Source organism: Lissotriton vulgaris, chromosome 11 (genome assembly GCF_964263255.1).
Source record: "Lissotriton vulgaris chromosome 11, aLisVul1.2, whole genome shotgun sequence".
NCBI lineage: Eukaryota > Metazoa > Chordata > Amphibia > Caudata > Salamandridae > Lissotriton > Lissotriton vulgaris.
This window is the reverse complement of record NC_141699.1, coordinates 380,830,316-380,852,628: the sequence shown is the minus strand read 5'-3', so window position 1 is coordinate 380,852,628 and position 22,313 is coordinate 380,830,316.

Genomic DNA, 22,313 nt, shown 5'->3' with positions numbered 1-22,313 from the left:
GAGGCCCGTGCCAAAAAAACGCATATCGGGCCCTTTATTAGATCCTGTCGGCAGTGTAGTGTCTTGGGGCAATAGGCCTTCATGCTGCTAGAATGATGGACGCAGTCACAGTTTGGATGGTTAATTAACTGGCCATGAGCACGTGTGCTCAGTCCCTTTTATTTAGCAGAGTCATCTGACTGATGACGCCTGTGGTGGGTGGGTGTTCAGTGTGTGAAATGCATACTGGAACACTAGAACGTATCTCTGCGATACTACATCCCTCCCAAACTTTAATGAAGGTCCAAACAAAATGAAGTCCAAACCTGCGGGAGAAAAATACAAAATTGCAAAACAAACGTAACTCGATGTGTTCGACTTCCACATAGTCTCTTCACTGCTGGTCATCTGCCGGCGAGGGTGTCCTTGCAGCCGGGACCATTAGTTCTCCTTGGTACAGTGTTCTGGTGCACTGTGGACGTGCTCCTTTGTGTACTTGCGCCGTGGAAGTATGCTCTCCAGTTCCTTTCTTCCGACACCGCAGTTGGTGAAAAAGGTGCAGATGGAATGATGGTGGAACATTGGTGTTCTGCTGTCCACTGTATACTCCTGGTTGAGGTGTTTTCTCCAACTGGTGGCTGTCTCTGACAGGGTCTGCAGTTGCAGTGTATCACTCTCACTGATACCCCTCTCTCGTGGGTGTCCCCTCTCACTGGACGACCCGGAGGCCCTTTGCTGCCAGACTTCCACTGGACCGATGGGCTGCCGCCTTGTCGGTCCAAGCATGTTGGAGGAGTCGCTAAGGGTCCCTTCTCCGTGTCCGAAGCTCCATCTGAAAAGGGTGTTGTTGGCACTTGTTCTGTTGCATACTACCGTTGTTCTCCCTGGATCTTCAGAGCAAGCTTCAACGGTCCATCTCTCATTTTGGTATCCGCTGCCACTGGTGTCCCTGAGGCCTCTGCCCCTGGATATCCACGGTTCTGTTTCCGCTCCATCCCAGAGGTGGTTGTTACCAACGGACCAGTCTGCTCGCCTCTGTTGTTCCCGGGTGATCTTCAGGTTGCACGTAGATATGTGCTCCCAGTGGTGCTGATGTTTTCCAGGTGCTGTGTTCGGATGTCCGTGCATCCTTTCACTTTTCCCATCGGGTGGTCCCCTTTTGGTGTGTGTTGTGGTGTTCCAACGGACCAGTCTGCTCGCCTCTGTTGTTCCCGGGTGATCTTCGGGTTGCACGTAGATATGTGCTCCCAGTGGTGCTGATGTTTTCCAGGTGCTGTGTTCGGATGTCCGTGCATCCTTTCACTTTTCCCATCGGGTGGTCCCCTTTTGGTGTGTGTTGTGGTGTTCCATCACACACCCTTCTGTGCTCTTCTCCTTTCCTCTTCGAGTGTTCTCCTTCTGGTGTGTGTGTTGTGTCGGACTGTCATGCACACCTCTTTGCTCTTCTCCTTTCCTTACTTCTTCCTTCGTCGTGATGTCGTGCAGCTCAGGATTGGTCTTCTCTTTCCTCCTTCGCGACTCGGTCTGGTCTTCCATCTGGTTGTTCGCGCTGACTGGGCTTCTCCGTGCAGCGTGCACTCCACACGTTTCCCCCTGGTCTTGTCCAAGCACTCGGACACTGTCTTCACTTTGCTCTGTGACTGGACCGGTCTTCGCGACCTTCTCTCGCTTGATTAGTTATGCCTTTTCCTTGATATTGTTAGACTTTGCTTCAGTCTTCTTTCTGGTCCTCTTTGTGGACATCACCTCGGGCAGTCTCTTCACAGATGTCTTCTCCGTTCTTCTTGTCGGATGTCTTTGGTGGATCTCTTCACTCGCTGGTCAGCATCACCCTTGCGACCAAACTGGCAGGTCGGCTTCTCCCTTCTTGCGACCAGACTGGCCAGTAGGCTTCCTCCTCCTTGCGACCAACGGGGTAGTCGGCTTCTTCCTTCATGGGACCAGCGGAGTGGTCGGCTTCTTCCTTGCGAGCAACAGGGTGGTCGGCTTCTTCCTCCATGCGACCAGCAGGGTGGTCGGCTTCTTCCTTGCGACCAACGGGGTGGTCAGCTTCTTCCTCCATGTGACCAGCTGGGTGGTCGGCTTCTTCCTTGCGACCAACAGGGTGGGCGGCTTCTTCCTCCATGTGACCAGCTGGGTGGTCAGCGCAACCGCTTTGTCTTCTCTTAGCGGTTGTAGTGCTATGTCGTGCTTCTGACTGCGCTCTCCTGTCTTTTCCGTGACTTGTGGCTTTGGGCGACTGTCTTGTAGTCTTGCTTCTGCAGTGATTACCTGTGGCCACTAGGCATCACTGCACTCTCAATCTTCGGCCCTGGCAGTCTCTGTTCAGCTGTGAGATAGCCTTCTCTTTACCATTGGTTTTCCCCAGGCGTCTCCGGTTTTCCTTTGCCGAAGGGGGTGTTTGCGTACTTCCTGTCCAGTGGACTGCCAATGCCTTAGGGGTCTGCCTGCCCCTTCAGTGAAATCCTGTTTGCGGTCCTCATCCACTTTGGGAACCGTATATACAATTGCCTCAGTGTGGAGTTCCTGCACTCCTGGCACGTTCCTGCGCCGTCCCTTAGCAGTGGTTTGTCGCCACTCTAGCTTGGCAAATCTCTTGCGCACTCTTTTCTGTACTTGGCAGTTCTCACTGTCCTGTGTTGGCTTTCTGTTTGTTTCTGTTAGTGTTCTTTGTACTTCAATCAGGGGCTGCAACAGTCCTGTGCTACTGCTGATATATCCTCCGCCCTGGTAATGTTCTCTAATTTTCTAGTAAGAGCCTGGACTTGGCTTCTTCTGTTCTTGAAACTGATTGTGGGCTGCAACCACTGGGTGCTCTTTGCTGCAGGCTTGACTTTCCACCATGGGCTTTTCGGTTTCTACCTGCAGTGGCGCAAAACGCCCATTAGATGGTCGTGTTGCTTTTCTTTCCTCATCCAGGGAAACTTCCACCTGGTGCGTGCTTCCTTTTGGGGATCTTGCTACTTTGCTCCCAATCCATTGTGCAGGATTGCTGGGGTTCCTGTTCTGCTCCCCTGGGAAGCCCTTTCTAATTTAGTGTCTGTTCTCCCATGCTCACAAGCACCCTGGACATTTATGTAGCACTCCGGTACATGGCCTGCAGCTGTCCCATCGGCCCCTAGCAGCCTCACCACCTTGCTGGCCTTGCCTTGCTGCCTCTGTGCTTTCTGAGCAGGGATCGCACACGCCTCCGGAGGTACTCGTGCCCTACGGTGAGTTTTCTCCTTTATTTTGCTTTTGGGCAGCGCCGGGCACACGCTTTGGTACCAGCAGTCTCTTTACTTTGAGCATGGGGCGGGGTGCTGGCTTCCATATGCGCTGGCTGCTCTGCTTCAATCTATGCCCTGCTGGCGGCGCCGGGTCGTCTCAGCCCGCAGGCGCAGCCTGGCATCTTTGACCCATCTACCTTTAGGCCATGCGGAAGGGCACAACGGACCTTAACGGACTCCTGGGGCACACGCGAGTCCCTGCATTTTCTCACTTTTTAATTGCGGCAGCCAGCCGTTCACGCTAGCACCTTCCCGCCCCTTGCAGCATGCCTCCTTGCTTCACGGGCTGTGCAGGGGGAGGGGGGCTGGCGCCGCTCCGATCGGCCACAGGATGCATTCTTTATTCATTCTACTCCCCTCTAGCCCACAGCAGCTTCTATCAGTCTTCAGGCTGCGCGGTGTGGAGGTCGGAGCTACAGCCTGGGCCCTACGGAGCTTTACAACAGTTCACATTTGCAGCAAAAGCGGTATGGCCTCATAACTTCTGGTGTCACTTCTCTTTTAACCATAGCCCCCGCTCACTCACCGGGCTCGACGCATGCCTGGCGGGTCATCGCAGCCGATGCGGGTGAGCTCCGATCGGCTCGGCTGGTCAACTCTTTGATGCCGGTGGGCTCCGCTTAGCTCTTCCACACCACCCGGGCTCTTCACACTCCCGCAGACCGCCGGGCATTCCTTGCTTCCACACGGGGGAAGGCGCATTTGCTCTCAGGGATGAAGGAGCGGGGTGGCCTCCCACTGGCGTCCTATTGCTTAGGGTCACTTCCTTGGCATCATTCCTCACCTTCAGACTCACATGTGGGGCACTCATACGCGGCCGATGCGGGTGGGCTCCGCTTGGTTGGCACTTCATCCCCGGGGCACTTCGTCGCAGAGCGCGGATTCATTAGGCATCCGAGGTGCGGGGTGGGCTTCCGGTAACCTCGTCCTCACCCTGGGGCTCTGCACACGCTCCGCAGGCTCTCGGGCGCGTTCCGCGCCAGCTTCTTGGGGTGCCCTCAACACGGGCAGCTCTCTCTCCCTTTTTCCACGACTTTCAGCTGTGGCACGCGGGGCACAGCTTCCGCCTCGTCACCATTATAGTGTCTTGGGGCCCTAGGCCCTCATGCTGCTAGAATGATGGATGCAGACACAGTTTGGATGGTTAATTAACTGGTCATGAGCACGTTCGCTCAGCCCCTTTTATTTGGCAGTGTCATCTGACTGATGACGCCTGTGGTGGGTGGGTGTTCAGTGTGTGACAAGCATACTGGAACACTAGAACGTATCTGTGCGGTACTACAGGCAGCAGCAGGTTTTTTTATGCGTTTCGGCAGCTCGAGGGGTGCCTGTAAAGCCAGCTGCGCGATTTTCGCTTGAGTTGCGGGATTAGCACTGAGTAAGGGGCAGCGCGTGGTGAGCGCTCTGAGAGCTCTTAAGTATATGTAGAAATTCAGCGCAGACTGCTAGAATTTACTGTTGTGTACCGATGCAGTCGGGGTATCAGGTTTTGCCCGCACATGCACTGTATAAATTTGTATCATGCCCAATTGTAATTTTCTCCTCATGTAACGCTGCTGTCTCAATGTGAAGCACTTTGACACATTCAGGTTAAGTTTGCGCTATGTAAAAGCACTTACAAAATGAAAATGAAGTGGACGAGAGTCTGGGAGTCTGGGAGAGTCTTTTTCGGCATGCAGGAGATCTGGCAGCCTGTGCTACCATCTAGTGGGCATATTGAGGATTTCAGGAATGATTTTGTAAGCACATGGCTTTCCGATGAATAGTGATTTTTTCGTCTTTTTGGAAGGAAGACACTTCATGAAAAAATATGTTGGCAATGAAAGCTACCATCAAAGAGTGGTTTATGCCGCTATCTCCCAATGGAATACAGACAATGAGCGCGGGGCACCTAGCCCCCAAAAAATCACACGGGTTTTTGCTGCTGGCGATATAGGGGCACAAACAATAACAAGACCACTAAGGTTCCCCTAATCGGTGTCCAGGGCTGTTCACTGGATGAAGTGCGCAGGCGATGAACTTGGTTCCCTGCAAATGCTTCCTCGCAGCAGGCAGAGCTGAACCCCCCCTTTTTTAATGGACGCTTGTAACAATCTGTTTCAAGATGTAGACACAAAGATCTAGGAAGCAAAGGTTAATAGAAAATAAATGATGGCCTCTTTCCGTTTCGGCTTTGCCACATAATGCCTAATGAATTTAGTAGTTGCCAATCCTCAATGTATTAGGGGGCAGATTTATGACAACTGGCGCATCCCCAGGGATGCGCCAGTTATTTTGCGTTGCTGCTCCGCCACACATGGTGCGCCGCATTTACAATGCGGCCCACCATGGGGCAAAAACAGCACAGATGCGTGACGCATCTGTGCCATAAAGGTGGCGCATTGCTAGAGTTGCGTCGCAAGCGCGACACAGCTCCAGCAAGGCTCGGGGGTGCCCCATCTTTACAATGCGGTGTCAAGACCTACGCCTGCTTCAAGCAGGCGTAGGGTTTTGACGCAGCATTGGCCTGAAAGTGACTGAGTGAAATCTTATAGATTTCACTCAGCCACTTTTGCGAGGAGCACCTGCCCCGGAACGCCCACCCTGCGCCGGAACGCCCACAAGTGGCGCAGGGCTTTACAACGTGACGCATCTGCCTAGATGCGTCACGTTGTAAATGGGTCGTAGGGATGCGCCAAGTTTACGCCGCAGTTGCGTGACGCAAACGTGGCGCATTCCCAACATAAATCTGCCCCTTTGTGTCTATGCTCTTGCGGGCAAGTTAAAACGTAAGGGTATCATTTACAGCATGGGTGAAGAACATCGGAGCGGCAATGTGGGGACGGTGTATTCCCACATTGTTTTAGCACCGCATTTAGAAAGTTGTGGGGGTTAGGGGCTGGGCAGATTACGTTTTTTTAAAAGTGCTGATGACTTTTGTAAGCTCATTGGGGAATCAAGGGCCGATCTTGGTGCGTTTACCCGTAGCGAGCCAATCTTCCCTGGATCATGGGAGGCACGACTGCTCCTCAGCCTCTCCGTAGGCATCACTCCGCCTGTTTTTTTACTGTATTCTAGGTTGCAAGCAATTGGGTTCAACGTGGTGTGCGCAGCCCTGTCGTGAAAAGACCAGACCCACGTCGCTGGTTCTTGACCACAAGAGGATAGAAGAGGCTGAGCGGATGTACAGGCGCGGGATCAGTGTCGCCAACAGAGACATGATCAGCTGTGATGCGCTGCCCGGTTGCTCAGCTAGTGTTACAACGTGGCAGAGCACGCGCTGATGGTGATGTAATGTTTGATACCCCGGTTGGTAGTAATAGGTATGCAAAGTTGAAGTTTCTGCATCAAGCAGTTAAAAAATTTAAAACAGAAGCACTTATTAGCTTGTGAGGCGCGTTATCATGGCACTGTAGTACATGTGTTTTATACTGTGTTACTCATAAGGGGTGTCTGAATATTGAAGGCTTCTGCAGTGATACTGGATACTTACCCTTGGCTATAGGGCGCAGGTCTGACTTTCAACTTCATTATCTTTGCCACAAATTTTTATCTATTGCTTCAAATTAAATCTTAAGCACATCGAAGAATATAGGTGATAAATACACCTACCGTAGGTTAAATACTGGGATGACTTACAATTCAAGACGGAGGTCTCTTAGTGGAGGGGGCAATTGTAGGGCAGAAGTGGAATAGTCCTGGATCACAGGGGGTCAACACACCCCCTACAGTTAGCATGCAATTGCCTTTTGGCGTTATTTCCTTAGCCCACTGGGTTACTCCTAAAGGGTGTCTAAATATTAAGGCTTCTGCAGGTATACGGTACACTTACCCTTAGTAGGGTGGGCATGGCTGACTTCAATTTCATGATCCTAGCCACGAAGGGTCTTTTATCTATTGCGCAAGTTAAACTCAAAGAATTTAGGTGATACATACACCTGCAATAGATTACATATTGGGATGACTCCAAATTCGTCAGCAACAACCCCACAAGGCAGTGTAGTAGGATGCTTGTTAGTACCAAGGACTCCAAACAGCTAAACAATTTCTACTGGCAAACTATGTCAAGTTGCACTGTTGGGGCTACTTTGCATCATGAGGTCTATTCTTGTGAATAGAACTACTAGTCTGGTCACAAAAGGGGGCCAGTTTCTGAGATGTCCCGGTGTTGGCAGCTATGGTACGAGGCTGGGTAAAGCACTCTCAGTAGCTAGCCAGAGGATAATGCAACTGAGGCCTTAATCAAAAGGGAGTTTATATGTTTCCAGAACACAGTTGATGCTAGGGACAGCATGTAATCTCTTGCTGTAATTTAGGAAGAGGTGCCCAGGTATACAACTAGGGCTATGCCAGGCACCCTCATTGAATTGTCTTTTATCTATTGCTTCACAGTAAACTCTTGCATTCTTTCATCAGTGGGGCACTCACACACGTGAAGTACACTTGCAGGGGGGGCCGGGTACATGGTACATTGTTAAATATACACCTGTTACGGAACTCTTGAAAAATACGCAGAGGTCCCCATGTTTGCAACTGGTGCTATGCTAGGCACCCTCAATGTAAACCTGATTTCAAGGCTTCTCCTGTAACACAACTGTTGCTAGGCTAAGTGCTCACAGTGGAAAGTCTGAGGGGTATGCAACTGGTGCTAATCTCTTGTTGTAACTTTGGAAGAGGTCTCCAGGTATACAACTGGGGCTATGCCAGGCACCCTCATTGAAGGCCTAAGTTCAATGAGCTAGGCGATGGCCACTTGCAAACGTTGTCATGCTCTAAAGGGTAATGACTTTAGTACTTATGGCGCAGGCACTAAGTATTCAGCTTCGAACAGAGGGCAGGGCTACGCCAACTGGTTCTAATAACACATTTAGCCAGCAGAGCACACTTCCTACCTTTAGTTTAACCACTGAGAAACCCTTATCTGTATCCCATGTAATTGCAGTGCAATTATAGGATTAGATCCCTCACTGTGGTACTCTGATTTATAATCTCAGGGACGATGTTGGGAAGAGAAATAGGGACATGGGTTTCCAGTGGATTGCTAATTAATTGCCAGCACCATGCAGTCACCCAACAATGTTCTTACTGGACAAGACGTCCCAACAATTTTCTTACTGGACTAAACGTCACACGATAGGGTAAATGGCGCTATGGTAAGCACTCATCAATGCATATGCCTGCTGTGGAACGATGGCAGGGGGGGCGGGTATCTTCTGGTTGACCTAGCTGATTTACTGATAAATCTCTTGGGACCACAGGTATGTGTGTCAGGGCCAGTAAGCTAAATGCTGCTTCTTCTTTACACAGGTTACCCCTAGGGTAGGCCCCAGGATTTCATATGGGCCAAATTACTTAATGGGGGAGTTAGGACAGGTATTGCATGGTGTGGCGTTCCGGCTTACTTGGCACGATCCTCGGTGAGGATTCTCTCCGGTATACTTTAAACGCTAGGTTGTCAAACAGACTAGCTTCGGGTCCAGTATCATGCAGGATTGGGGCATCCCTGTGGCATCATACAAGACCGGCACAGAAGGTGTGCTGACTGGTGAAGGGTTGCCGGTGAGGTCGCTTTCGGCCCCCGCTGCAAGGGGCAAGCGGGCCGGTAAGCGTGGAGGCAGGAAGCGCTCTGCTTCTGCCTCCGTTTTTCCTGACGTGGAGCCGTTGGGCGACGGGCCGGCAGTTGGCGCGCATGCGCGCGTCGAAATTCTCGCGCCTCGTGCTGACGGTGATGGCGAGTTGCCGGCTCTTGGGCCGGATAGCCAGTTTGTTGATTTGACTGGTTTGGGGGCTCAGAGAATTGTTGAACAGGTGGTACAACTGGATTCGAGTGCAGGGGCTGGTAGTGATCGTGTTTCGACGCCGGCCCGTGCTACCGGAGATTTTGTGCCTGTCAGTAGTGTTTCTTGTGGTGTGGTGCAGTCAGGGCCTTTGATGTCTGGGCCTGCTTTTGTGCCTTATAGCCCCCTGTTGTTTTCCCCCCTGCCTCAACCCGGGGGGAGGTGCTGTCGATACTGAGTGGCTCGGTGGGGGAGGGGGAGTGGGCGCAGATGGAGGGGAGGGCAGGTTTACAGGGGCAGGAGGCTGGTCGTGGTCTGTTGGGTGCGCAGCGGGATGTATCTGGGTCCGGCGGAGGGTTCGTTGAGCCTTCGGTGGGTGGTACTGTTCTTTCCTCCCTACAAGAGAGTGGTAGCAGGCAGGTGGGTGCCAGGTCTTGGGAAGGCCTGGATGTTTTTCCTTCTTGGGCTGAGGGGATTCGTGATGCGGCCAGGGCTCCTCCTATTAAGGGGACTGATATGTTGAGTGGTTTTGGGGGTACTTTGAGTTTTCCGGGTTTGCCTGTGGGGGGCAGATCTTTTGGGAGGATGGAGCAGCCTCGGTCTGATACTCAGCGGGGAGGCCATGGTGGGCTGGTGTCGGGTCCGGCGTCTAAGATTGTTCAGGAGTTGTTGGACTGGAGTAGTGGTGGAGAAGACGTGGAGCCCTCCGTTCCTCAGCGGGGGTTGCCTGTTCGGTCTGACGAGACTGTTTCTCGGGAACCTGGTCAGTTGCAGTTTCAGGATTCTAGGTTTTGTGTGGCTACTGGTGTTGATAGGTTTGGCCGTTCTGGTAGTAAGGGTCCCGGCACATCAGTTCAGCCTTTTTCTTCACAGGTTGGAGAACGTCGTCGAGCGGCAGACTTGGTAGGGTGGAGCGCGGCCCAGTTACACCGAGGAGAAGGGAGGATGGAGCCTGGCGCGGCATACCCCGTACCGGCGAGGGATCCCGGCGCGGTCAACGTAGGCAGGTCCGGCGCGACCTCGTTGGCCCCAACGTCTTTGTTTCAAGATCTTGGCGCGGTCAGCAGAAGCAGGTCAGGCGCGTCCTCGCTGGCCCCAACTTCTCTTTCTACAGGTATCGGCGGGGTTGGCAGAAGCAGGCCCGGCGCGTCCTCGCTGGCCCCATTGTCAGGTTCTCTGGATATCGGCGGGGTTGGCAGAAGCAGGGCTGGCGCGTCCTCGCTGGCCCCAAATGTTTCTTCTCATCAAAACAGGGATTCATCGTTGGATAAGGTGTACAAAACTGGTCAACGTTCGGGGGAGTACAGACGGGTCCAGTCGGCTCCCCCGCCTCGGGTGTCAGTACGGGCTGGTAAGGCCCAGGTTGGTTTCAAAAGTACGTCTTGGTGTTGGCCCCTCCTAGGTTGGAGGAATCCCTGGTTTTGGATTATGATGAGGAAAGCCCTGAGGAGGGCGAGTTACGTGCTGAGGGTGCACGGGGGGGGGGGCTCTTTCACGCTTCTGATGATGTTTTACAGGCACCGGTGGTGGTGCGTCCGAAAGCTACAGTTTCCAGACCTACTCGAGAGAGCGGCCCCGCGGTGAGGGTTCCTCGGACGGGTGATGATGTTGAGCATCTGGCATGGAGAGTTCGCCGGCCCAGCTTCCTTTATTGAATCCAGGTGAGCTTACGGGGCCGCGGGACAAACCATTGATGGTATCTGTGGGAACTGGGGGTGAGCCTCCTTTGGAGGGTATGGACCTTAAGCTCCACAAAGGTCGTTATGTTAAAGATCAGGGAGTGGGTACAAGTGATGGGGGTGCGGGTTTCAAGGTGGATTCTGGCACTTTAACTGAACCCATGGAGGTAGGTAAAGATCCCCCACACAGTAAGGAGCTTAAAATAAAGAAATTGCCTTACATGGGCGTCACGAAACCTTTGGGCGCTCATTTAATGTTATCTACTAAGGAAAGGATTTGGAAAGGGGAATATGTTGAGTTACTGAAGCTTTTACATAGGGAAGTTAGGTCCAAGGAGGGCTCTAAGGAGGAGGAGTACGAGTTGGCCAAGCGCCCCAAGGTACCTTTGACCATTGAAAATTGGACAGCGGCTTTTCTTATATATGCTAGTGTATATTGTGAGAAATTCCCGGAGCGCTGTGTGGCAATTTTTAAGTATATGGATGTGATCAGGAAGGCGCAGATTACTGGCAGTGGTTATGCCTGGTCTCAGTATGATGAGGAATTCCGAGCCCGGATGGCTTGGGATCCTGAAGCAAAATGGGGGGAGTTGGATAATGATTTGTGGCAACACATTATGGGGGCATCTGCTGGTGGAAAGACGATTTTTACAGCCAGCGGATATCCATTACCTTATCGGCCCTTTCAGGGTAAGCCCACTCGGGGAGGGGTGGGTGCAGCAGCGTCAGTCCAATCTGCCAATGGGACCTGTTGGGATTTTAACAGAGGTTATTGCCCCAGGGAGTATTGTAAGTTCAGGCACGAGTGCTCCCAATGTGGTATAACGCACCCTCTGGCAAGGTGTTGGGGTCCCCGTGTTACAGGGGGCAGACAATGGTCACAACAGCAGGCAAATTCTCCAGGTCCTGCACAGCAACCTCAGCCTAACAGGGGGGGGGAGAACGCTTTTGGGGCTGGGCCCAAAGGCTTGTACGCCAGTTAATCATTTTCACTTGGCGGTGGCTTTAAGAGGTTATGAAAATGCTGAGGCTGGTAAGTTATTGTTGGATGGTTTTCAAGAAGGTTTTCGTCTGGGTTATACTGGGCCGCGGTTGCGGCGGTGGTCCAAGAATCTGTTGTCAGCCAATGAACATCCCACTGTGGTACAAGACAAATTGGATAAGGAAGTGCGGGAAGGGAGAATGGCGGGTCCCTTTGATGATTGGCCCTTGGAAAATCTTATTGTTTCCCCAATTGGTGTGGTTCCTAAGAAAGAGCCTGGGCAGTTTCGGTTGATTCAACATTTGTCATGGCCGGAGGGCTCGTCAGTTAACGATTTCATTGATGGCGAAGCTGCTTCAGTATCTTATTCTTCAGTGGATGTGGCCATGGCCCTGGTTGTATCTGCCGGCACTGGTGCGGCGATGGCAAAATGTGATATCAAATCGGCATTTCGTTTGTTGCCAGTACATCCTGGGGATTGGGATCTGTTGGGCATTCAATTTCAGGGGAAATGGTATGTTGATAAGGCCTTGCCAATGGGTTGTTCCATCTCCTGTGCATTATTTGAGACTTTCAGCACATTTCTCCAATGGTTTTTTACCAACACTTCAGGACACCAGCTTGTGACCCACTACCTGGATGATTTCTTTTTCGTGGGCGCTCCCAATTCCTCAGCTTGCCAGAATGCTTTGCGAACCTTCCAGACTCTGATGGATTTATTAGGTGTGCCGTTGGCACCGGAAAAGACAATGGGCCCCTGCGCGACCATGTCTTTTTTAGGTATCGAGATTGACTCGAATGTCATGGAGGCACGTTTACCAGTGGATAAAAAGACAAAAATGTTGGACCTATTACATGCTATGTTGAACAAGACAAAGGTGACAGTGAAGGAAGTTCAGGTGCTGCTAGGCCATCTTAATTTTGCTTGCAGGGTGGTCAGGGCAGGTAGAACGTTTTGCAGGCGTCTGGGTAGAGCGCTATCTGGTCAGTTTTTACCTCACCATCACGTCCGATTGTCAGCAGGTGTTAAGGAGGATCTGCGGATGTGGGTAGTTTTTTTACACTCGTTCAATGGCATTCCTCTGCACAGAGAAGAAGATTGGGTTTGGGATGTCCACATTTTTTCAGATGCTGCAGGCGGTGATGGTTTCGGTCTTTACTGGCAAGGCAGATGGTGTGCTGAACAGTGGCCTGCTGCATGGAAGAACAGAGGCAGAAGTATTGCGTTCCTCGAGTTATTCCCTGTGGTGCTTGCTTTGACTTTGTGGGGCCATGAGTTTGCTCACAAAAAAGTGCTGTTTCGAATTGATAATAAAGCTGTGGTGGACATTATCAATCGGCAGTCGGCCAGGGATGCTCAAATTTTGAAGCTCTTGAGGGTCTTTGTGTTGGGGTGCTTGACGTATGACATCAGTTGTAAGGCCTTGCACATTCCTGGGGTGGACAATGACATTGCGGATGCTTTGTCTCATTCACAGTGGGAGAGATTCCATGGGCTAGCCTCGGAGGCGGACCGGATGCCGACCCCCATGCCAGATCATCTGTGGACTGTAGGCGAGACAGGGTTGTGCAGTTGGTGGTAGGTTCGCTGGCTGTTTCCACTAGGGCAGCGTATGATTTAGCCTGGAAGGAGTTTCTGGAATCTGGGGCCGGCTGGCGCGCTCCGGGTTGGAGGCGATGTGAGGATGTGGTACAGTTTATTCTGCTCTTGATGGACAGGGGTCTGACACGTGTGACAATTGCTGGGAAATTGGCTGGTATAGCGTTCATGGGCAAGTTACTGTGGGGCTATTCTCCTTCAGCGGGGGAGGTGGGTAAGCGCATGTTGGAAGGTTGGTCTAGGGAGAGGGGTCGGGAGCAGTTGGTTCGCCAACCTTTGTCTTGGCAGACTTTAGCTCGAGTTTTACAGGTTTTGCCCTCAGTTTGTTTTGACGAGTTTGAGGTTTGTCTCTTTTCCACTCTCATGGTTTGGATGTTTTTTGGTGCGTTCAGGGTTTCCGAGTTATTGGGATCTAAAGTTGGTCTTGGGGTGGGGTGGGGGAATGTCCGTCTTTTAGAGTCAGGATTGCACATTTGGTTGGCTTGCGCGAAAACGGATCAACATAGCAGAGGGAGGGGCATTTGGCTGGAGGCACCTTCCCCTCCTGAGACGTGTCCTTTGAGGTGGGCTAGGCGTTTGAGGGAATGTTCGGGGGCCGCCATTGAGGGTCCTGTTTTTTGTCATCGGGATGGTTCCAGGGTGACTGAGTATCAGCTGCGCATGGTGCTGCGTAAAGCGCTGCGTTTCATTGGCCTGGATGAACGACAGTATGGTACACATTCTTTCAGGATTGGGGCAGCCACGGAAGCTCACAATAGGGGATGGTCGCAGCAAGACATTATGGGGCAGATTTATGAAGGCTTTGCGCCGCCGGTGCGTCATTTTTAACATGGGAAAAAGTGACGCACCGGCGGCGCAAGGCCTTCATAAATCTGCCCCTATGTCTTTAGGGCGTTGGTCCTCCAACTGTTTTAGGTGCTATGTGCGGAATGATCCTGTTTCGGCGCCTGCGGATGCTAATTTTTCTTGAATTTGATGCTGCTTTTCTTTTTCAGGTTCGGTGGCTGGCCCCCGTTCATCGGTTATGACGATCTGGATTGTGGGACATTCCTTCATTAGACGTGCGGAAGCTCAAGCTATTCAGAGTTATTTTGGTCCCACACTTGGTTTTAATTCTCGACTGTTTAATGTTGTTTGGAAGGGGAAAGGGGGTATGATTTGGAGGGAGCTCATTCCGGCCTTGAATTCCTGGTTGGTGGGGGGTATATGTCCTGACGTATTGCTTTTGCACCTCGGGGAAAACGATCTTTGTGGGGTGAAGGGGGTGGTTCTCTTGAGAACTATGAAGAAGGATCTTTCCCTCATTCGTCAACAGTGGTCGGGTTGCCATGTTTTATGGACGTAGTTGGTCCCCAGAAGAACTTGGAGGGGTGCGCTTAAGCCCAGGGCGGTTGATAAGGCGCGCAGGAAGTTGAACTTGGAGGTTTCCCGTTTTTGTAGAGATCTGGGTTTTGGGCGGGTGTCCCATAAGGACATCCGTTATGACACTCTTGAGTTTTTTCGCGGCGATGGTGTTCATCTGTCTCGTATCGGGATGGATTTGTATTTGTTGGAATTGCGAGAGGTGCTCTCCAGGTGTTTGAAGATTCAGAATTTCTTGGGTTGAGGTCTTTTTGGTCCTTTGTTGGTTAGTTTTGGGGGGCATAAAGAGAGGAGGATAATTCCTTCCCCCCCTCTTTTCTGGGTGGCGGAAATTGGGGGTTCTTCGTCAGCTGGGACAGGAAGGTTGTTGGGATTTTGGTAAAATTGGGTTATGGCTGGAAAAGTTTCAATAGTTGTTTCGTGGGGTGGTTACACGGTTTTGGGTAACGTAAGTTGTTGGTGGGCAATTTTTGAAATGTGATGTCATGCTTTTGGGTTGGGGAGATGTTTAAATGGTTATGCAGGTTTTTGTATTGTTTGGATTGTAATTATGTTGTGCTGGGTGGGGGCAGGGACTGTGACGTATTAGGGGCGGGCTTGACGTTTGGGGTTGTAAGGTAATATTTTAATTAGTGAGGTCTAGTTTTGTGAGGCGTTTTGCCAGGGTTGTATTATTGTGAATATGCACCTGTTTCAATAAAAGCGGCCTTTTGCACACTCTCAATTTGGTCTGGTGTCTGCTCACCCCTCCCTCCCAAGGGGGGCTTGGGGGGGGGGGCAGCCGACCGCAGGGAGGTCCCCCCCCCCCGGGCTGATTGGGAGGGGCCAGTGGGGGGGGGGTGCCTGTGGACCGCCAGCCTTGGGCTTCTTTTGGGCTTCTTTTGGGCTCCCTTGGTTCCTATTGAGGGAGCCCAGGTATATATTCCCCTGACTTCTCCTCCCGGCCACCATTTTAGGCTGAATGACCTGGTGGCCGGGAGCTCATTAGTTTAATTGGAAAAATTTTCCCTCCCTCCCTAATTTTTTCCGTTTCTGTTTTCTCTTCTCCCGGGGTTTTTTATTTATTTTTCTTTTCATATTTTCGGGTCGTTTTTTCGGAACAGGTGGATATAGGGTTTGTATTTTTGTATTTGTCGCTTGGAACAGGTGCCGTGCGGAAATTGGGGGTTCTTCGTCAGCTGGGACAGGAAGGTTGTTGGGATTTTGGTAAAATTGGGTTATGGCTGGAAAAGTTTAAATAGTTGTTTCGTGGGGTGGTTACACGGTTTTGGGTAACGTAAGTTGTTGGTGGGCAATTTTTGAAATGTGATGTCATGCTTTTGGGTTGGGGTGATGTTTTTAAATGGTTATGCAGGTTTTTGTATTGTTTGGATTGTAATTATGTTGTGCTGGATGGGGGCGGGGACTGTGATGTATTAGGGGCGGGCCTGACGTTTGGGGTTGTAAGGTAATATTTTAATTAGTGAGGTCTAGTTTTGTGAGGCGTTTTGCCAGGGTTGTATTATTGTGAATATGCACCTGTTTCAATAAAAGCGGCCTTTTGCACACTCTCAATTTGGTCTGGTGTCTGCTCACCCCCCCTCACCCCTCCCTCCCAATTGTAATTTTCTCCTCATGTAACGCTGCTGTCTCAATGTGAAGCACTTTGACACATTCAGGTTAAGTTTGCGCTATGTAAAAGCACTTACAAAATGAAAATGAAGTGGACGAGAGTCTGGGAGTCTGGGAGAGTCTTTTTCGGCATGCAGGAGATCTGGCAGCCTGTGCTACCATCTAGTGGGCATATTGAGGATTTCAGGAATGATTTTGTAAGCACATGGCTTTCCGATGAATAGTGATTTTTTCGTCTTTTTGGAAGGAAGACACTTCATGAAAAAATATGTTGGCAATGAAAGCTACCATCAAAGAGTGGTTTATGCCGCTATCTCCCAATGGAATACAGACAATGAGCGCGGGGCACCTACAGCCTGATTCATCAAGCCGAAATCGGCTCGCAAAGGGTCAGATTCTGAGAATCTGGCCCTTTGCGAGCGCTATTTTTGCATTTGGGATTCATCATCCCAAATGCAAAAATCGGTAATTGCTAATTCGCTAAATTGCGAGGAATTACATTTAAGGAATCTCTATTTGAGATTCCTTAAATGTAATTCATCAACCATTTTTAAATTGCTAATTCGCAATTTCGGGCCGCTATTTACCAAGAGGTCAGACCTCTCGGTAAATAGCAAAAACTTAGAAAAATGCTTTTAAAAGCATTTTTCTAAGTTGCATGTTGCACACACACATGTCCTTTGGACATGTGTGTGCGCAACACCTGTTTCAATTTGCATTTAAGGGGTGCTACAGGGTGTCCTTTGGACACCCCTGGCACCCTTTAAATCGCTATCTTATTTGCGAGTAGCAAATTGCTAATCGCAAATAAGGAATACTCCCCATTCATTCCTATGGGCCTTTTGGCCCATAGGAATGAATGGGAAGTTATTCCTTATTTGCGATTAGCAATTTGCTACTCGCAAATAAGGATTGTGTAGGAATCGCTATTTATTTAGCAATTCCTACATGAATCCCGTTTTGCAAGTCCTTAATAGCGATTCCTTATGAATCGCTATTAGGGGCTCGCAAAACGGAAGATTGATGAATCAGGCTGCTAGCCCCCACAAATCACACGGGTTTTTGCTGCTGGCGATATAGGGGCACAAACAATAACAAGACCACTAAGGTTCCCCTAATCGGTGTCCAGGGTTGTTCACTGGATGAAGTGCGCAGGCGATGAACTTGGTTCCCTGCAAATGCTTCCTCGCAGCAGGCAGAGCTGAACCCCCCCTTTTTTAATGGACGCTTGTAACAATCTGTTTCAAGATGTAGACACAAAGATCTAGGAAGCAAAGGTTAATAGAAAATAAATGATGGCCTCTTTCCGTTTCGGCTTTGCCACATAATGCCTAATGTATTTAGTAGTTGCCAATCCTCAATGTATTAGGGGGCAGATTTATGACAACTGGCGCATCCCCAGGGATGCGCCAGTTATTTTGCGTTGCTGCTCCGCCACACATGGTGCGCCGCATTTACAATGCGGCGCACCATAGGGCAAAAACGGCACAGATGCGTGACGCATCTGTGCCATAAAGGTGGCGCATTGCTGGAGTTGCGTCGCAAGCGCGACACAGCTCCAGCAAGGCTCGGGGGTGCCCCATCTTTACAATGCGGTGTCAAGACCTACGCCTGCTTCAAGCAGGCGTAGGGTTTTGACGCAGCATTGGCCTGAAAGTGACTGAGTGAAATCTTATAGATTTCACTCAGCCACTTTTGCGAGGAGCACCTGCCCCGGAACGCCCACCCTGCGCCGGAACACCCACAAGTGGCGCAGGGCTTTACAACGTGACGCATCTGCCTAGATGCGTCACGTTGTAAATGGGTCGTAGGGATGCGTCAAGTTTACGCCGCAGTTGCGTGACGCAAACGTGGCGCATTCCCAACATAAATCTGCCCCTTTGTGTCTATGCTCTTGCGGGCAAGTTAAAACGTAGGGGTATCATTTACAGCATGGGTGAAGAACAAGCGGCAATGTGGGGACGGTGTATTCCCACATTGTTTTAGCACCGCATTTAGAAAGTTGTGGGGGTTAGGGGCTGGGCAGATTACGTTTTTTAAAAAGTGCTGATGACTTTTGTAAGCTCATTGGGGAATCAAGGGCCGATCTTGGTGCGTTTACCCGTAGCGAGCCAATCTTCCCTGGATCATGGGAGGCACGACTGCTCCTCAGCCTCTCCGTAGGCATCACTCCGCCTGTTTTTTTTACTGTATTCTAGGTTGCAAGCAATTGGGTTCAACGTGGTGTGCGCAGCCCTGTCGTGAAAAGACCAGACCCACGTCGCTGGTTCTTGACCACAAGAGGATAGAAGAGGCTGAGCGGATGTACAGGCGCGGGATCAGTGTCGCCAACAGAGACATGATCATCTGTGATGCGCTGCCCGGTTGCTTAGCTAGTGTTACAACGTGGCTGAGCACGCGCTGATGGTGATGTAATGTTTGATACCCCGGTTGGTAGTAATAGGTATGCAAAGTTGAAGTTTCTGCATCAAGCAGTTAAAAAATTTAAAACAGAAGCACTTATTAGCTTGTGAGGCGCGTTATCATGGCACTGTAGTACATGTGTTTTATACTGTGTTACTCATAAGGGGTGTCTGAATATTGAAGGCTTCTGCAGTGATACTGGATACTTACCCTTGGCTATAGGGCGCAGGTCTGACTTTCAACTTCATTATCTTTGCCACAAATTTTTATCTATCGCTTCAAATTAAATCTTAAGGACATCGAAGAATATAGGTGATAAATACACCTACCGTAGGTTAAATACTGGGATGACTTAAAATTCAAGACGGAGGTCTCTTAGTGGAGGGGGCAATTGTAGGGCAGAAGTGGAATAGTCCTGGATCACAGGGGGTCAACACACCCCCTACAGTTAGCATGCAATTGCCTTTTGGCGTTATTTCCTTAGCCCACTGGGTTACTCCTAAAGGGTGTCTAAATATTAAGGCTTCTGCAGGCATACGGTACACTTACCCTTAGTAGGGTGGGCATGGCTGACTTCAATTTCATGATCCTAGCCACGAAGGGTCTTTTATCTATTGCGCAAGTTAAACTCAAAGAATTTAGGTGATACATACACCTGCAATAGATTACATATTGGGATGACTCCAAATTCGTCAGCAACAACCCCACAAGGCAGTGTAGTAGGATGCTTGTTAGTACCAAGGACTCCAAACAGCTAAACAATTTCTACTGGCAAACTATGTCAAGTTGCACTGTTGGGGCTACTTTGCATCATGAGGTCTATTCTTGTGAATAGAACTATTAGTCTGGTCACAAAAGGGGGCCAGTTTCTGAGATGTCCCGGTGTTGGCAGCTATAGTACGAGGCTGGGTAAAGCACTCTCAGTAGCTAGCCAGAGGATAATGCAACTGAGGCCTTAATCAAAAGGGAGTTTATATGTTTCCAGAACACAGTTGATGCTAGGGACAGCATGTAATCTCTTGCTGTAATTTAGGAAGAGGTGCCCAGGTATACAACTAGGGCTATGCCAGGCACCCTCATTGAATTGTCTTTTATCTATTGCTTCACAGTAAACTCTTGCATTCTTTCATCAGTGGGGCACTCACACACGTGAAGTACACTTGCAGGGGGGGCCGGGTACATGGTACATTGTTAAATATACACCTGTTACGGAACTCTTGAAAAATACGCAGAGGTCCCCATGTTTGCAACTGGTGCTATGCTAGGCACCCTCAATGTAAACCTGATTTCAAGGCTTCTCCTGTAACACAACTGTTGCTAGGCTAAGTGCTCACAGTGGAAAGTCTGAGGGGTATGCAACTGGTGCTAATCTCTTGTTGTAACTTTGGAAGAGGTCTCCAGGCATACAACTGGGGCTATGCCAGGCACCCTCATTGAAGGCCTAAGTTCAATGAGCTAGGCGATGGCCACTTGCAAACGTTGTCATGCTCTAAAGGGTAATGACTTTAGTACTTATGGCGCAGGCACTAAGTATTCAGCTTCGAACAGAGGGCAGGGCTACGCCAACTGGTTCTAATAACACATTTAGCCAGCAGAGCACACTTCCTACCTTTAGTTTAACCACTGAGAAACCCTTATCTGTATCCCATGTAATTGCAGTGCAATTATAGGATTAGATCCCTCACTGTGGTACTCTGATTTATAATCTCAGGGACGATGTTGGGAAGAGAAATAGGGACATGGGTTTCCAGTGGATTGCTAATTAATTGCCAGCACCATGCAGTCACCCAACAATGTTCTTACTGGACAAGACGTCCCAACAATTTTCTTACTGGACTAAACGTCACACGATAGGGTAAATGGCGCTATGGTAAGCACTCATCAATGCATATGCCTGCTGTGGAACGATGGCAGGGGGGGGCGGGTATCTTCTGGTTGACCTAGCTGATTTACTGATAAATCTCTTGGGACCACAGGTATGTGTGTCAGGGCCAGTAAGCTAAATGCTGCTTCTTCTTTACACAGGTTACCCCTAGGGTAGGCCCCAGGATTTCATATGGGCCAAATTACTTAATGGGGGAGTTAGGACAGTTATTGCATGGTGTGGCGTTCCGGCTTACTTGGCACGATCCTCGGTGAGGATTCTCTCCGGTATACTTTAAACGCTAGGTTGTCAAACAGACTAGCTTCGGGTCCAGTATCATGCAGGATTGGGGCATCCCTGTGGCATCATACAAGACCGGCACAGAAGGTGTGCTGACTGGTGAATTGTGATTGGTCAACTACAGACGAACAGGCACTAATCATTTGTTTGTCTTGTCACATATGTATGATTGGATCCATGGCGGATGCCTGGGAAGTGCTCCACACCGCAACAACTGCAAGAGGTGGACAACCAAAGGGACCGTTGAATGCGGAACTTAAGTGGCAAGCAACGGCATCAAGGTGATGGGCGATCAATCAAGGCCTCAAGAGGTGCCAGCACTGCATTGGTTGTATATGGGTGTGTTAACCATTGGTGGTGACAGCCACAGTAAAATAGCAGTACGCTGCTTTACGTCCTTCAGTATTCTACCGCTACGGTGCCTGTGCTCGCGGGCGCCATTGTAGCAGACATTATAGGATAGTCCGTAATAAGGAGGAAGGCATACGCAGAACATTTACCTGAGCATAGGGGGCATTTGTAGGTTGTTCACGGACTCCGTGATATGCTTGTAGCGGTTCCTGGGGCCTGTCGTTCTCCGGTTAGCCTGCCAAGTACCCCAACAAGGAGTGTCAGTGGCTGGGGTGACTTGGCAGAGAGGCTCAAGAGGTGCCAGCACCGTATTGGTTGTTTTATAGGTGTGTTAATCAGTGGTGGGACAACCACAGTAATGTAGCAGTACGCTGCTCATGTGCTTCAGTATTCTGCCATCATAGCAGACACAATAGGATATTCCGTAGTAAGGAAGGAGGCATATGCAGAACATTTCCCTGAGCATAATAGGCAGAGGTAGGTGGTCCACGGACCTTGTGGTAGGCTTATAGGAGATCCTGGGGCCTGTGGGTTCCTGGGTAGCCTTCCAATTACACCGACAATGAGTGTCAGTGTCTGGGGTGACGTGTCTTATCGGGCACAGGGTGATGCCATCAATGTAGCCCATTTAGTGGCCCCATGGCGGTATTAGTGGCCACATGGCGGTATGCCCACTATCGCGGAGTCTGACAGCAGTAGCATCTCTATCCCACACTGGGGGGGGGGGGAGGAATGACTGCTTCAGAGCTTCCACTATATGAGGGGGCAAGTCTGTGAGGCCATGGGGCCAAGGGGAAACATCTGCCTGGTAACAAACTACTGAGACTAGCTAGGACTTGACACTTACAGAATATAGCTCAGTGGTGCATCTGTGGGGGAGCTGTACTTTGTAAAAGACGGCATCCATCTGTCCACATCAGGGTATGAAATCATCTCAGAGAATCTTCTTGCCTAGTTAGTGGTATATAGGGAGGACCCTGCAGTGAGTGGCCTAGGTAAGGGAATTTGAAGAACAGGGCATGACCTTAGGAAGAGGTGTGCTGCTGCGGCCAGGGTGCCTGACTCCGGACCACAGGGTTCACGGTTCGATCCCCGGCTGTGGCGGCAGGTTAGCCCAGCACCATGTGACTCTGGTTAATAGCTTGCTTAATCTTCCC